General features: G+C 42.4%; 1 protein-coding gene and 1 long non-coding RNA gene across 3 annotated transcripts in view; one reads left to right on the top strand and one right to left on the bottom strand.

Annotated features, from left to right (window-relative positions):
- The window catches only part of LOC138849157 (uncharacterized), a 30,828-nt gene extending 25,347 nt beyond the window's left edge, over positions 1 to 5,481 (bottom strand). The window contains exons 1-2 of the long non-coding RNA XR_011387569.2: positions 5,261 to 5,481; positions 1,050 to 2,288 (exon numbers count right to left, since the gene is read on the bottom strand). This is a non-coding gene — a long non-coding RNA (uncharacterized LOC138849157). The remainder of the gene's footprint in view (positions 1 to 1,049; positions 2,289 to 5,260) is intronic.
- The window catches only part of LOC149127282 (uncharacterized), a 421,278-nt gene that overhangs the window by 239,418 nt on the left and 165,913 nt on the right, over positions 1 to 15,947 (top strand). The gene's annotated exons all lie outside the window — the stretch shown is intronic.

Consider the following 15,947-nt stretch of genomic DNA (forward strand, 5'->3'; position numbering starts at 1 on the left):
AAGTTTGTATCCCCTTACAAGCTACCAATGTTGTTTGCATCACTAGCAGTTGAGCCCCTCTCCAGAACCTGCTCTTGCCCTTTAGGGCTTTTTCCAACAATACCATGCTTCCTCTCCAGGCACAATCCATGTTGTATTTTTTGCTAATTTCCTGTAATTTGCTCTCTCCCTGGAGAATGGCTATAAATACTAGCTCTGCTCTTGTGGGAGGCTCCAAGGGAGGTGAGGGTGGATGCCTACAGTGTGTTTTTCACGAGATACTTTTTTTTCTTTTTGACAGAGTTAGACAGTGAGAGGGAGAGACAGAGGGAAAGGTCTTCCTTTTTCCGTTGGTTTACCCCCCAAGTGGCTGCTATGGCTGGTGCGTTGCAGCCGGCCCGCTGTGCTGATCCGAAGCCAGGAGCCAGGTGCTTTCTCCTGGTCTCCCATGCAGGTGCAGGGCCCAAGGACTTGGGCCATCCTCCACTGCACTCCTGGGCCACAGCAGAGAGCTGGACTGGAAGAAGGGCAACCGGGACAGAATCCAGTGCTCCAACCGGGACTAGAACCCGGTGTGCCGGCGCCACAGGCGGAGGATTAGCCTAGTGAGCCGCGGTGCCAGCCATGCAATACTTCTTTATTCTGGCAGACTACCAAGACTAATGACACATCGGACCAGGAGTCCTACCTGTAACCAGTTGGCTCTCCCAAATAAACTTGTTTGTATGGGCACATACTCTTGTGGCTCGTCTGACCTGTGTCTGGTTTATTTTTACCAAGTCAGCCACTCTCTAGGAGAGTCCTGATTGGGAGGAGAGTTAGATTGGAACGTGCCAGTCAGGTGAGATGCACATGAAAGGATGGAGGCAATTCATCACTTAAAGATCCTAGAGAGGAGCGGGCAGGGCACCTGTGGGAGACTGTGGCAAAGGTGATTAAGTTCTTTTCCTGGTATGAAAAAGGTAAATCTATACGAACAAATGGATCCTGAGGCAACATAAAATTATGAGAATTCACTACAGTCTACACTTATGAATGATCTATACAGGTGTATAAGGATCTGGTCTTACCAAATTCTAGGCGACTCAGAGGGACCATCACAGCTGCAGAACACCCTACAGGATGCACAGAGGCCTTTGCTGCACCTGCACTGTGGCTGAACTCCTCCTTCTGCCCGAGAATGTTCCCATCATTGAAGATCTTCAGTTCTGAGTCTGCTTCCTGGGGAACCTGACCTGGGATGCGTAGTAACGTGCCCTTGTTATTGAGCAACTGTTGTAAGCCCAGCTTTGCACTTCAGCTATGTCTGTGGAGTTTGTTCTGGTTGCACCTGGGGCATCCCGATGAATGAGTGAAATGAGTGCTGAAATCCATTCTGTACACTGCTTCAAGGCTGTTTTCCCTGGTGTGGGACTACCTTTTCCTAATTTACACAACGTTTTTGAATGGTCTCTTACATCCCTGGCTTTAGGCATTTTATTTTCAATGAAGTGTCCCCAGGGATGAGAAAGAAAGAAAAAAAACAGCATGTCTGGGATGAAATTGCAACATCCTCTATAAAAGTAAGAACAGGCTGTTTCTTCTTGTAGCTATAAGAAGATAGTATTGAGGGCTGGACAAACCTCCTCCATCGGCCCCAAGGTGTTTTGCTTCTTTCTCACTGCTGGTCTTGTGCATTGCAGTGTGTCCAATTAGGAAGTAACTTCCAGTAGAGGTGGACCTTGCAACTAATTCTAAATATAATTCTCTTGCTCCAAAGATTGCTTTCTTTTCCTTGAAACTGAAGTCAGTTCTACCTTTCCGTGGGCATTTCTAAGAACATGTTAAGTCATCTCATCATGTCTCTCATCATGTAAGCAGATGAACTTGGGGAGGGAAGTGACCTTCTCCAGACCTTAACGCTCTCCTATGGCAGACTACAGGTCAGTGACCTGACCCGCTTCCCCCAATCCGGTGTTCCTTCTATGAAACTCTCCCGTATTCAGCCTCACAGAAGCACTTGTGTACTGTCGGGATGATCAAGACCTGTCCGGGGAGGGCAGCTGGGGAAGGCCACAGCAGTTTCCCCATCAGGCCCAGCTTATCTTCCTCCTGAGGATCCTAGGAGAGCACTGGCAGGGGGCGTGCTTTCTTCCTTCCTTGGCTCTGTGCAAACCATTGTGCTCCCAGGCCAGGTTCTGCGGAGACCACAGGGAGCAGACAGAGCTATGCCTTTGATGTAACTCCAGAGAGAGGCCACTCTCCTTGACCGGTGGCTGGGGTTCTATTTTATGTAGACATTTCCCATCTTTCCTTTTCTTAAAACATCCCTGCAGGAGATAAAGTATTGTACATTTGTAGCTTTGGCTTGCCAAGAACATCCCACTAGCTTATCTCATAAATCCCACCAAGCCTTCCTCCCGCAGCAAGTCATGGCCAGACCTGCCAGGCCTGGGGCCGACAGGACTCACTGATGGGTAAGCCTGTGGCCATTGGTAGAGCACTCTGCACTTGTGGGAGTTTCGTCTCCTGGTCCTTCCTGCCTCTGAACTTTGAGTCACAGCATTCCCACAGTCAGCTATTATTTCCAGAGAAAATTTATATTTATTCTCCCTCTCCTCACCCCACCCACCAGTTCATCCTGGTTTTTTATTCAAATTTACATTAAAACACTGCTCTTTCTAGGCACTGATGCAGAAGTCGAGGCCAGGCTCATGCTTCACTCAAATCATAGTACTTAACATTTACAGATGAAATCTTGTCCTTTTAGTGAACCACATGGCTTGGACATTTTCTCCATAGCTAGCTGGGTGTCCTAGCTGGTCTTAGAGAGGGATGGGAATTCTGGGGCCAGAACAGGTGGGAAGGCAGAGGGGCTGTTCTGTCTTCACTCTCTACTTTCTCTTCTGCTGAAGTGGGACACCTTTTGAGGTTGGCTCTGGTCTTACCTAGAGGCAAGTTCAACTAATACATTCTGTTTCTCTGATCCCAAAATATTTTCGTTGGATGCTTTTCTGGGTCTGCCTCTCCCGGTGTCATTCCTTGTGCTGTCTGTCCAGCTTGCTTCCCTCGTTATTCTCTATGGTAGGAGGCTCACTTCCTTCCCCATGTTGTCCTTCCCTCTGCCCTTCTCTCCTCTGTCTTCTAATCTTACAGATTACAAAACAGCAGGAATGCCAACAGGGATTATTAGAGTTTCTCTGCAGGTCAAGCCAAACACTCATGACAGGAGAAGAATCTGAGGCCTGGAGGGGTGAACTGTGTTGCCTATCAATCCAAGTAGCAGATGCCAAAACTCCAAATAAACCCTGCAACTCCTTACTCTCTAACCAGCGACCTTTCTCTATATCAGCCTGTTGGTTTTCTTTTCTTTTTGCCCTTAGGAACTAGCCCCTGACAGTTATTTGTTTTGCTCAGACTTCTGTCTTAGCTCTCTTTAGCTTCTGCTTCTATCACAATCTGCATGGCTCTAGAGGTGGGAGAGAATGGGGAAAATCCAAGAACTCAAGCCTGGAAAGCTATGGTGACTGAATTCAGAGCTTAGTTCTGACGCCAAGTTCCATTTCTGTTATGAGATATCATGGGTGTGGGTCCTGGTCTGCTTCAGACAACTAGGAAGCTGAGCAGTGATGAAATCGCCTTATCTGCCTGGGGCTTGGTGGGATGAATGCGGAGAAAATTCCTTGAGTAATGGATAAAATGGGCATGCTGTTCTTTTCTGAGCCACCCAAGGAACATGTAATTGGAACCCGTTCTCTTGGAAAGGGTGGGGAGATGGGTAGCAAATCAGAGATTTCCAAGTAGCCAGAGGAATCGTGATTCAGTTTCTCTGCAGCAAAGAAAGACCTGCCTTGTCCTTCCCTCTTTCTTCTCAAAAAACAACTTCTAAGTTCTGAGTATTCTTGTGCAGCAGGGTTTGTGCTCCTTCTAGGGAAGCTGACAGTGTTGAAGGGGAGAAAGAGAGCTAGAGCTAGAGCTAGAGATGATAGAAGTAGAGAATTCATCAAGCACACAGGAGGCCAGTTGTAGATGGTTCACTTTTAGTGACCCTGTGAAGAATAAGCTCCTCATAAGGTCAGTAGCTTCAATGAGGTAAGAACCAGTGACCTCTGAGAAAAGTTGGTTTTGGGGTTTCCTGTGTCTTGCCCTAGGTCCTGCCCACTGCAGGGCATTTCACTCCAGGCATTGAATGCCACATTCCCTGGGCATGAGGGCCCCAACAAGTCTTTCAGAGATCATTGTCTCTGGGAATGTGGCAGGCTATTGAGGGTCCTTTATTTTAGAGCAACCCCAGCAAACAGACAAATTCTCCAAAAGGCAAAGTAATTCCATCAGTGTGTGGGAACTTGACCCAGTCAATCTTGGAGTCTGCACAAGATAATGGGAAAATCATGGCTTTGGAGCCACACAAACCTGCATGGGAATCCCAGATTTCTTTCTTATAATTGCTTACTATCTTTGTGACCGTGGACAAGTTATACAAGTCTCAGTTTCCTCCTCTGTGAGATGGGGCCAATGACACTGATCTCTCTGTGCTGTGGAGAGCAATCAATAGGATTGTGGTTGCCTGACCTCCTGTCTGCTTCCCTGCCCACACCCCGAAGTTTCTCAGGAAATTTTAATTTCTACTCCTTAATGTTCCTCCTTCATTCAACTCTGCTTCAGCTCATCTACTGAAGCCACCTTCAGAGACAACTTAGTTGGAATCCAGCAAACTGGAACCCTCTTGGAACTTTGTTTCTTGCCTCTGCTTTTCAGAAGAGTGAAGTAAAAATAAAGTAAAACCGGATCACAACATCGAAGGGCCGTTCTGGAGCCACAAGGAGTTAGGTAAGGACTTGACTTGCCTATGTCTGCCCCAGGTCCTTTTCTCTGCCTCAGGTAAACTTGGCCAGCCTCTTCTGTGTGGACCTGGATTCTCTGTCATCTCCTCTTGAGCTCTGTAACTCCCTCACTCTAACTTCTAGACAGCAAGGGGTTCAGACGTCCCCTGAAAGCTACTTAATTATTAAAAAAAAGGACAGAAATATTTGGTAGAGTTTAGTTAATTGTCCTGAACAAAATTGCAAAGTACAGTCAAGCATTTTAGAGATGATTTATAAAATGTTGACCCAAGTTAACCATCCTAGAGGACCCCCAAGCACAACTTTAGTAATATTACCTGCAGGTAGAATTTTCTAGAGGCTATTTTGTGCTAACCTGATAAAATTTTTGTGCTCTTGGAACTTACAAGATAATCAAACTGGTAAAATACATACCCCCTCTTGACATTCATTCTCTCCAAATCTCTCACACAGTCTACCTTGTTACTTTGCTCTGCCTTCCCTCTCTTTCTTCCAGCTCGGCTGACTTCCTTTTAGTTCTTCAAATCAGGCTCCTCTCTCTTGTCTCACATCCTGGAATGCCCTCCTCTAATTGCCCCAGATACTCTGATTTATCCTTGAGATCTCAGCCTGATGTCCCTTCCCCCAGAAGGTTCCCCAAATCCTTCACTCTCAGGCTCTTCTGTTACAGACCCTCACTGCCAGCTGTCCGTTTAGCTCTTGCCACAATTATGATCAAATCACTCACCACGTGATCAGTTATTTAATGTCCATTTCCCTTCTTGAACTTCTCCACGAGGGAAGTGCTTGTCTTAGTCATCCTGGTAACCTCAGTATACAACAAAGCACTTGGCCATTGCAAGTGCTTAGTGTATATTTATTGTACAAATGAATGAATGTGAAAGGTTGGATTTCACTGCAGGAGCCAAATTATCACATCAGACAGCAATACCAGGCCCCAGGCAATGCCTGATATATTGTCTGAGCAGTGGGAAGGATGATGAACGCTGAGGGTTCAGAGATGTGGCGGCTACTGTAAATTGGGAAGATGTCCTGGCTACAGATCATAAGCGGGAGTGGGCCCTCTCATTCCTCTCACATTCCAACTCATCAGGGTTCAAATCTACAGACAACGTGCCCAGATTCTTAGGATGTTTCCACAGGCCGGAATACCAGTGGGAGCAAGCACTGCCACTGTGGTGCTAAGTTTATCCAGCAGCAGATGCTGTGGTTTATTGGCTGGGATTTGTTGATCTTTGATCATGCTAGGTCATAGGACACTTTCCAGCGGCTGTTTTCTAGTATATTCCTGGGGTCATACTTCTGCAGCAGTGCTAATCTTCCTACTAACTCACAGTGGAGTGCTAGCAGTTGTCATGCCATCTTAGCAACACTGCCCTTCTGGAATAATCCATGCTACCCAGGGGAGTACCCCTTTCAATACTCCCCAGCTCACTGGGAGATGAACTGTGAGCATTTCTAGCCACTGTGGGAAGAACAGGGACCAACAGGGGTCAGGAAAGTATCAGGGCAGATATGACCCCTGTTTGCAAAAAAGACAACCAATGATGAGGTAGAGCATCTGAGAAATTCTAGAAGAGCCCTTTGTTCTCACCATATACTTACAGTATACTTGGGTACTATGTCACCATGGACTATGGATATTACATTTTTTCATGCTAGCGGCTCCTTCCTATCTTTGTGAAAACTAGCATGATGACTTTTGTATATTCTCTTTTAAGTGGAAGTTCAATTGTCATACAAACTGCACATGTTTAAAAGTATAAATTTGTAAGTTGTGACATTTGTATGTATTCACGAAACCATTCCTGCAATCAAGGCAGTCCACACACCCTTCATCCTCAGAAATTCCGTCACCTTCCATCCTCTCGAGCACCTACCCACAAGCACTCATTGAACTGCTTTCATCACTATGAATGCATTCTCGTGTTTTAAAGAATTTTACATGTATAGAATTTCACACTGGTCCTCTTTGGTCTCTGACTTCTTTTACTCAGGATTATTTTCTTTGATGTTCATTCAGTGTTGTTTACATCAATATCAATGGCTCATTCCTTTTTTGCTAGTAGTAGTCCATTATAAAGGTGTAACATGATTTGTTTATTTTTTTCATCTCCCAATGGACATTTGAGTTTCTTCCAGTTTGGGACTATTACATATAAAGCTGCTATGAACATTTGTGGTATAAATATTTGTAGGGATATATGATTTAATTAACCTTTGGTAAATATTTAAGGGCAAAATTGCTGGGTTGTGTATCTAATTTCTGAAGATATTGCCAAATTGACCTCCAAAATGATTTTATTCTTTTGCATTTCTAATAGCAATGCATGAGCACTCCAGTTTCTCTACATCCTAACCAACACTTGATATGCTCAATTTTCAATTTTAACCATTCAAATGGGTATGTAGTAGTGTCTCATTTTGGTTTTGGTTTGCATTTTATAAAGACTACTGATTTTAAGTGTATTTTCTTCTATCTATTAGCCATCTGTGTGTCTTCATTATTGAAATGTGTTTCACATTTTCTTCTCATTAAATGTTTTTATTTCTTTTCTTGTTATTGACTTTAGAGACTTCTTTTTTTTCAACACTTAAGAATAATTGTGTATTAATTACAGAGTTCAACCAATAGAACAAAAAGAATATTAAAAGGGATAGAGTATTAAGTTGTTCATCAACAGTCAGGGCAAGGGCTGATCAAGTCACCGTTTCTCATAGTGTCCATTTCACTTCAACAGGTTTCTTTTTGGTGCTTGGTTAGTTGTCACTGATCAGGGAGAACATATGGTATTTGTCCCTTTGGGACTGGCTTATTTCACTCAGCATGATGTTTTCCAGATTCCTCCATTTTGTTGCAAATGACCGGATTTCATTGTTTTTGACTGCTGTATAGTATTTTATAGAGTACATATCCCATAATTTCTTTATCCAGTCTACTGTTGATGGGCATTTAGGTTGATTCCAGGCCTTAGCTATTGTGAATTGAGCTGCAATAAAAATTAAGGTGCAGACAGCTTTTTTGTTTGCCAATTTAATTTCCTTTGGGTAAATTCCAAGGAGTGGGATGGCTGGGTTGTATGGTAGGGTTATATTCAGGTTTCTGAGGAATCTCCAGACTGACTTCCATAGTGGCTTAACCAGTTTGCATTCCCACCAACAGTGGGTTAGTGTCCCTTTTCCCCCACATCCTCTCCAGCATCTGTTGTTGGTAGATTTCTGAATGTGAGCCATTCTAACCAGGGTGAAGTGAAACCTCATTGTGGTTTTGATTTGCATTTCTCTGATTGCTGGTGATCTTGAACATTTTTTCATGTGTCTGTTGACCCTTTGGATTTCCTCTTTTGAAAAATGTCTATTGAGGTCCTTGGCCCATCTCTTAATTGGGTTGTTTGTTTTGTTTCTGTGGAGTTTCTTGATCTCTTTGTATCTTCTGGTTATCAACCCTTTATCTGTTGCATAGTTTGCAAATATTTTTTTCCCATTCTGTCGGTTGCCTCTTCACTTTCCTGACTGATTCTTTTGCAGTACAGAAACTTCTCAATTTGATGCAATCCCAATAGTTAATTTTGGCTTTGACTGCCTGTGCCACCGGGGTCTTTTCCAAGAAGTCTTTGCTGGTGCCAATATCTTGCAGGGTTTCTCTAATGTTCTCTAATAATTTGATGGTGTCGGGTCATAGATTTAAGTCTTTAATCCATGTTGAGTGGATTTTTGTGTAAGGTGAAAGGTAGGGGTCTTGCTTCATGCTTCTGCACATGGAAATCCAATTTTCCCAGCACCATTTGTTGAATAGACTGTCCTTGCTCCAGGAAATGGTTTTAGATCCTTGATCAAATATAAGTTGGCTATAGATGTTTGGGTTGATTTCTGGTATTTCTATTCTGTTCCATTGGTCTATCCATCTGTTTCTGTACCAGTACCATGCTGTTTTTATTATAACTGCCCTGTAGTATGTCCTGAAGTCTGGTATTGTGATTCCCCTGGCTTTGTTTTTGTTGTGCAAGATTGCTTTAGCTATTCGAGGTCTCCTGTGTCTCCATATGAGTTTCAACATCATTTTTTCTAGATCTGAGAAGAATGTCTTTGGTATTTTGATTGGTATCACATTGAATCTATAAATTGCTTTTGGGAGAATGGACATTTTGATGATATTGATTCTTCCAATTCATGAGCATGGAAGATTTTTCCATTTTTTGGTATCCTCTTCTATTTGTTTCTTTAAGATTTTGTAATTCTCATCATAGAGATCTTTAACGTCCTTGGTTAAGTTTATTCCAAGGTATTTGATTGTTTTTGTGGCTATTGTGAATGGGATTCATCTTAGCAGTTCTTTCTCAACCATGGCATTGCCTGTATATACAAAGGCTGTTGATTTTTGTGCATTGATTTTATATCCTACTACTTTGCCAAACTCTTCTATGAGTTCCAATAGTCTCTTAGTAGAGTTCTTTGGATCCCCTAAGTAAAGAATCATATCATCTGCAAAGAGGGATAGTTTGACTTCTTCCTTCCCAATTTGTATCCCTTTAATTTCTTTTTCTTGCCTGATGGCTCTCGCTAAAACTTCCAGAATTAGAGACTTCTTTATATAGGTTTCATATAACTCCTTTATCACAAATATGACTTGAAATAATTTTTTCCCAGAATAGGGCTTGTCTTTACATTCTCTTATTCTTGTGTTTTAAATTATCAAAACTTTTAAGTTTAATGAAGTATAATGTATCACTTTTTTTTCTTGTAAGAATCAAGCTTCTGGTGTTATATCTAGAAATCGTTATAAAACCCAAGGTCACAAGTGCTTTGCCGTATATTTTCTTCTAAAGTTTTGTCATTTTATGCTTTATATTCTGGTCTATGATCCAGTTTAATTTTGTAAATGTTATAAGGTATGAATCAAAGTGGTTTTTGCATAGTGATATGCAACTGCATCAGGACCATTTACTGAAAGGTTGTATTTCCTCTACTAAATTGTTTTGATACCTCATCAAAGTCAGTTGTGTATGCAAAGTAGGTCTGTGTCTATACTTTTCAGTTTCCTTTACTTGTGGGTCTCTTTTTATGCCACCAGCAGACTGTACTGACTACTGCAACATTGTAAGTGTTAGATCTCCAGATTTATTTTCCTTTACAAATTTCCCTGAAATAAACAAGTCTTGTATTTCCATATGAATTTTAAAATAATATTATAGGCTTGCGCCGCAGCTCACTAGGCTAATTCTCCACCTGTGGCACCAGCACCCCAGGTTCTAGTCCTGATCGGAGCACCGGTTCTGTCCCAGTTGCTCCTCTTCCAGTCCAGCTCTCTGCTAAGGCCCAGGAGTACAGTGGAGGATGGCCCAAGTGCTTGGGCCCTGCACCCGCATGGGAGACCAGGAAGAAGCACGTGGCTCCTGGCTTCAGACCGGCGCAGCACGCCGGCTGCAATGTGCCGGCCGTAGCGGCCACTCTGGAGGGTGAACCAACAGAAAAAGGAAGACCTCTCTCTCTTTCTCTCTCTCTCTCTCTCACTGTCTAACTCTGCCTGCCCAAAAAATATTATAAATTTCCACAAAAACCCTGTTGGGATATTGATTGGGAGGGCATTGACTCATTGATTGTACAAGCTAATTTAGGGGAAAATTAAAATCTGTTTTAGTCAGGGTTCTCCAGAGAAGCAGAACTGATAGCTGTGTGTATGTGTGTGTGTGTGTGTGTGTGTGTGTGTGTGTGAGAGAGAGAGAGAGAGAGAGAGACAGACAGACAGACAGACACAGAACTGGCTGTGTGATCATGGGGACTGGCGAGTCCAGGACCACTCTCGGAGTGCTGCTGGCGTAAAGCTCAGGCTGATGGAAGAAGACCAGTGTCCCAGCTCACATAGCCAAGCAGCAGTTTGCCCTCCTACAGCAGCCGTGATACAACTCTACTGTTCTATTCAGGCCTAAGACATTGTGGATGAGGACTGTCCACATTAGAAGGGATCTGCTTGAGGCCAGCGCTGTGGTGCAGTGGGTTGATGCCCTGGCCTGAAGCGCCGGCATCCCATATGGGCACCGGTTCAAGACCCAGTTGCTCCTCTACTGATTCCGCTCACTGCTATGGCCTGGGAAAGCAGTGGAGGATGTCCCAAGTCCTTGGGCCCCTGCACCCATGTGGGAGCCCTGGAGGAAGCTCCTGGCTCCTGGCTTTGGATCGGCACAGCTCTGGAATTGTGGCCAATTGGGGAGTGAACTAGTGGATGGAAGACCTCTCTCTCTCTGCTTTTCCTTTTCTCTGTGTAATTATGACTCTCAAATAAGTAAATAAAAAAGAAGGGATCTGCTTAACTCAGTTACTGATTTAAATATTCCTCCCAACATATCCTCAAGGACATACCTGGAGTAATGTTTAACCAAACATCTGGTACCCATGGCTCAATCCAGTTGATTCTAAAGTTACCTGTCAGAATGTCTTCCGACTCTTGAATAAGGTGCATAGCTCCATTTATTTGTAGTTTTAAATACTTCTTTTCCCAGCATTTTGCAGTTTTCACTATGTAGGAATGGCACTATTTTGTCAGACTTATTTCTAAGTGTTATATATATTTGAAAGAGTTACAGAGGGAGAGAGGCAGAGAGTCAGAGAGATCTATCTTGTCCACTGAGTCACCTTCCAAATGGTTACAACAGCCAGGGCTTGACCAGGCCAAAGCCAGGGGCCAGGAACTCCACCTTGGCCTCCCACATGGGTAATAGGGGCCAAATATTTCAGCCACCATCCACTGCCTTCCCATGTACATTAACAAGATGCTGGATCAGAAGTGGAGCAGCTGGGACTAGAACCAGCACTTTGAAATGGAATGCCCATGTCTCAAGTTCTGCCTTAACTGGCTACACTACCATACCGGCCTCTCAGTGTTTTGTATTTTTGATACTATTATGAATGATAGTGTTTCTTGATTGTACTGTTGATTCATTGCTAGTACAAATGAATGCAATTTTATATACTGATCTTGCCCTCTGCAGCCCTGCTAAACTCACTTATTAGTTCTACCGTCTCTTTTTCTGTGTGTAGATTTCAGGGGATTTTTCTGAACAAAGGAGCACATTGTCTCAAACAACAACTGCTTTTTATTTCTTCCTTGGCAATATGCACAGATACAATATGCATGCTTTTAATTTCTTTTTCTATATTTATTGCATGGGCTACAGCCTCCAATGAAATGCTGAAATACTGAGAGTGAACATTTTGTTTTGTTTCTGATCTTGGGTGCAAGCTTTAATCTTTCATCATTAAGTAACATCTTAATCTTGTTTTGATACTAGGGCAATGCTAGCCTTATTAAAGGAATTGCAAAATATTCCCCTCTTTTCAAATTTCTGCAAGGAATTGAGTACATTTGATATTGTTTCTAACTTAAGTGTTTGGTGTATTTCACTACGAAAGCCACCTATGCTTGAAATTTTGTTTATGGGAAACTTTTAATCAAAAAAGCTTTTAATCACAAATATAAAAATTTTATTTTATATAAAAAGAGTAATTCAGGTTACCTGTTTCTTCTTCGATGAACTTTGATAGGTTCTGTCTTTTGAAGAATTTGTTCATTTTGTGTAATTTATCAAAATCATTGGATTATATTCTATATCCCTGGAATCTGAAATAATGGCAGCTACCTCAACTGTATTATTTTAAAAATTTTAATGCTTTTCTTAATTGGAAGGGCAGACACACAGGGGGAGAGAGAGAGAGAAAGAGAGAGAGGTAGGGGAGGGAGGGAGGCAGAAGGGGGAGAGGGAGAGAGGGAGAGAGAAAAGGGAAGGGGAGAGGGAAGGAGAGTGAGAGAGGGAGAAAGTGCTTTGTACACATGCTAGTTCTCTCCCAAATATTTACAACAGCAAGGGCTGGGCAAGGCCAAAGACAGGAGCCAAGAACTCCACCAAGCTTTTTTTTTTAAACTTTATTTAATAAATATAAATTTCCAAAGTACAGCTTTTGGATTACAGTGGCTTTTTTCTCCCCATAACTTCCCTCCCACCTGCAACACTCCCATCTCCTGCCCCCTCTCTGATTCTATTCACATCAAGATTAATTTTCAATTCTCTTTATATACAGAAGATTAATTTAGTATATATTAAGTAAAGATTTCAACAGTTTGCACCCACACAGAAACACAAAGTGTAAAGTACTGTTTGAGTACTAGTTATAGCATTAATTCACATTGTACAACACATTAAGGACAGAGATCCTACACGGGGAGTAAGTGCACAGTGACTCCAGTTGTTGACTTAACAATTGACACTCTTGTTTATGGTGTCAGTAATCACCTAGGCTCTTGTCATGAGTTGCCAAGGCTATGAAAGCCTTTTGAGTTCTCCAACTCTCTGATCTTATTTAGACAAGGTCATAGTCAAAGTGGAAGTTCTCTCCTCCCTTCAGAGAAAGGTACCTCCTTCTTTGATGGCCTGTTGTTTCCACTGGGATCTCACTCGCAGAGATCTTTCATTTAGGTGTTGTTTGTTGTTGTTGTTGTTGTTGTTTTTTTGTCAGAGTGTCTTGGCTTTCCATGTCTAAAATACTCTCATGGGCTCTTCAGCCAGATCTGAATGCCTTAAGGGCTGATTCTGAGGCCAGAGTGCTGAGTCTGCTGTGTATCCTGCTTCCCATGTTATATTGTTCTCTCCTTTTTTTTATTCTATCAGTTAGTATTAGCAGACACTAGTCTTGTTTATGTGATCCCTTTGACTCTTAGTCCTATCAGTGTGATCAATTGTGAACTGAAACTGATCACTTTGGCTAGTGAGATGGCATTGGTACATGCTACCTTGATGGGATTGTATTGGAATCCCCTGGCACATTTCTAACTCCACCATTTGGGGCAAGTCCAATTGAGCGTGTCCCAAATTGTACATCTCCTCCCTCTCTTATTCCCACTCTTATATTTAAGAGGGATCACTTTTCAGTTAAATTTCAACACCTAAGAATAATTGTGTGTTTATTAAAGAGTTCAACCAATAGTGTTAAGTAGAACAACAACAACAAAAAAATACAAAGAGACAGGAGCTGTGGGGAGCAACTCAGACTAGACTAAGTTACTGGAATTAAGACTTATTCTATGCATCTGCTTTCCCACAATATGGCGCTGAGAAGGGAAACAGCTTCTACACAGCTGCCTCCAGTTCAACCAATAAACTGTAGGACCTGCTCCTGATTGGAGGAGAGCAGCGTACTCGGCGTGTGGGTAGCAGAGTTGGGATTGGCGGAAGAGGACTATAAAGGAGGAGAGAGACAACATGCACCAGGAACATCTAAGGGGAACATCTGAGGGAACACCTGTGCAGCCCCCGAGAGAGCCGGCTGGCGGTGTGCCGCTCCCCTGCGGAAGTGGGGAATGTGGCAGGGGGAACCGCCCTTCCACGGAGGTGGAAGGGACAGTAGCCAACCCGGGAAGAACCAGCAGCAAACCCGGGGAGGGCCGAGCAAACCAAAGAACAGCGCAGGGTCCTGTGTCGTTCCTCCACGAAGAGGGGGAGCGACAAGGAGCCAAGAACTCAACCCAGCTTTCCCTCATGGGTGCCATCATTGGTGCCTCCCAGTGAGTGCATTTATAGAAAGCTGTAATCAAAAATGGAACCAGAACTTGAACCCAGGCACTTAACATGGATGCAGGCATCCCAAGCATTGTCCTAGCTGCTGCTCCAAATGTCTGTCCCTGTGTTATTTATATATGTATGTATATATATGTGTGTGTGTGTGTGTGTGTGTGTGTGTATAAAATGGTATATATCTTTTTTCCAGGCAAATCTGACTAGATGGTTATGTATTTTATTGATTCTGTTGAAGAACCATCTTTTGGTTTCATTATTTTTTTCTCTATTGTTCTGTTTTGAACTTCATTGATTTCTATTCTTTATTATTTTCCTTCTACTTACTTTGGGCTTAATTTATTATTTTTTTCTAGTTTCTTAAGGTAAAGTCTGAAGTCATCAATCTTTTTTTTTCTTTTTTTATGACAGGAAGAGTTAGATAGTGAGAGAGAGAGAGACAGAGAGAAAGGTCTTCCTTTTTCCGTTTGTTCACCTCCCAAGTGGCCGCCACGGCTGGCGTGTTTTGGCCAGTGCGCTGCGCTGATCCGAAGCCAGGAGCCAAGCATTTCCCCCTTCCCTACAATATAAGAATTTAATGCTTATACTTTGGAATTCTACAAGTTTTGAGACGTGTTTTCATTTTTTGTTTAGTTCAACCTACTTTCTAGTTTCTTCTGATTTATTCTTTGATCTATGAATTGTCTAGAAGCAAGCAATTGTTTCCAAGTATTTCACAAATTTCCAGATATTTTTGTTACTGATTTCTTATTTAATTCTATTGTGTTCAGATAATATACTTGGAAGTCTTGATTCCTTTATTTACTGTGACTTGTTTTGTGAGCCAGAAATTGATCTATCTGTAAACACGCTATGTGCACTTTAGAAGAATGTATATTGTGCTACTCTTGAATAGCAGAATATTCTAAACACTTCAGTTAGGTCAATTGAATTGATACTGTTGTTCAAGTCCACTATATCCTTCCTGATTTTCTCTGTGTGTGTGTGTGCATGTGTGTGTTTAAAAATATTTATTGATTTGAAAGTTAGAGCTACACAGAGAAAGGGACATACACACACACACACACACAAACACAGGTCTTCCATCTGCTTGTTCACTACTCCCTAGGGTGTGCTTGTCTCATTAACTATCAATATTGCAGTATCAGATCTCCAGCAATAATTCTGAATTTATATATTTCTCCTTGTGGTTTGATCTATCTATCTATCTATCTATCTATCTATCTATCTATCTATACACACACTAGAGATAACTTTTTAGGATTGTTATAGCCTCTAGGTTAATTGTCCTTTTTATCTTTATGAAATAAAATTCTTTATCCCCACTGAAATATATTTGCACTGAAATATACGTTGTCTGAGATAGTAAAAGAACATCTCCAGTTTTTTTTTTATGCCTGATATTAGCATAGCTTAGTTCTTCCTATTTTTACTTTTAATCTGTCTTTTTTTATTTTTTTGACAGGCAGAGTGGACAGTGAGAGAGAGAGACAGAGAGAAAGGTCTTTCTTTGCTGTTGGTTCACCCTCCAATGGCCGCCGTGGCCGGCGCGCTGCAGCCAGCTTACCGTGCTGATCCGATG

The sequence above is a fragment of the Oryctolagus cuniculus genome, chromosome 3 (assembly GCF_051225735.1).
Source record: "Oryctolagus cuniculus isolate XC-2025 breed Fujian yellow rabbit chromosome 3, ASM5122573v1, whole genome shotgun sequence".
Lineage (NCBI taxonomy): Eukaryota > Metazoa > Chordata > Mammalia > Lagomorpha > Leporidae > Oryctolagus > Oryctolagus cuniculus.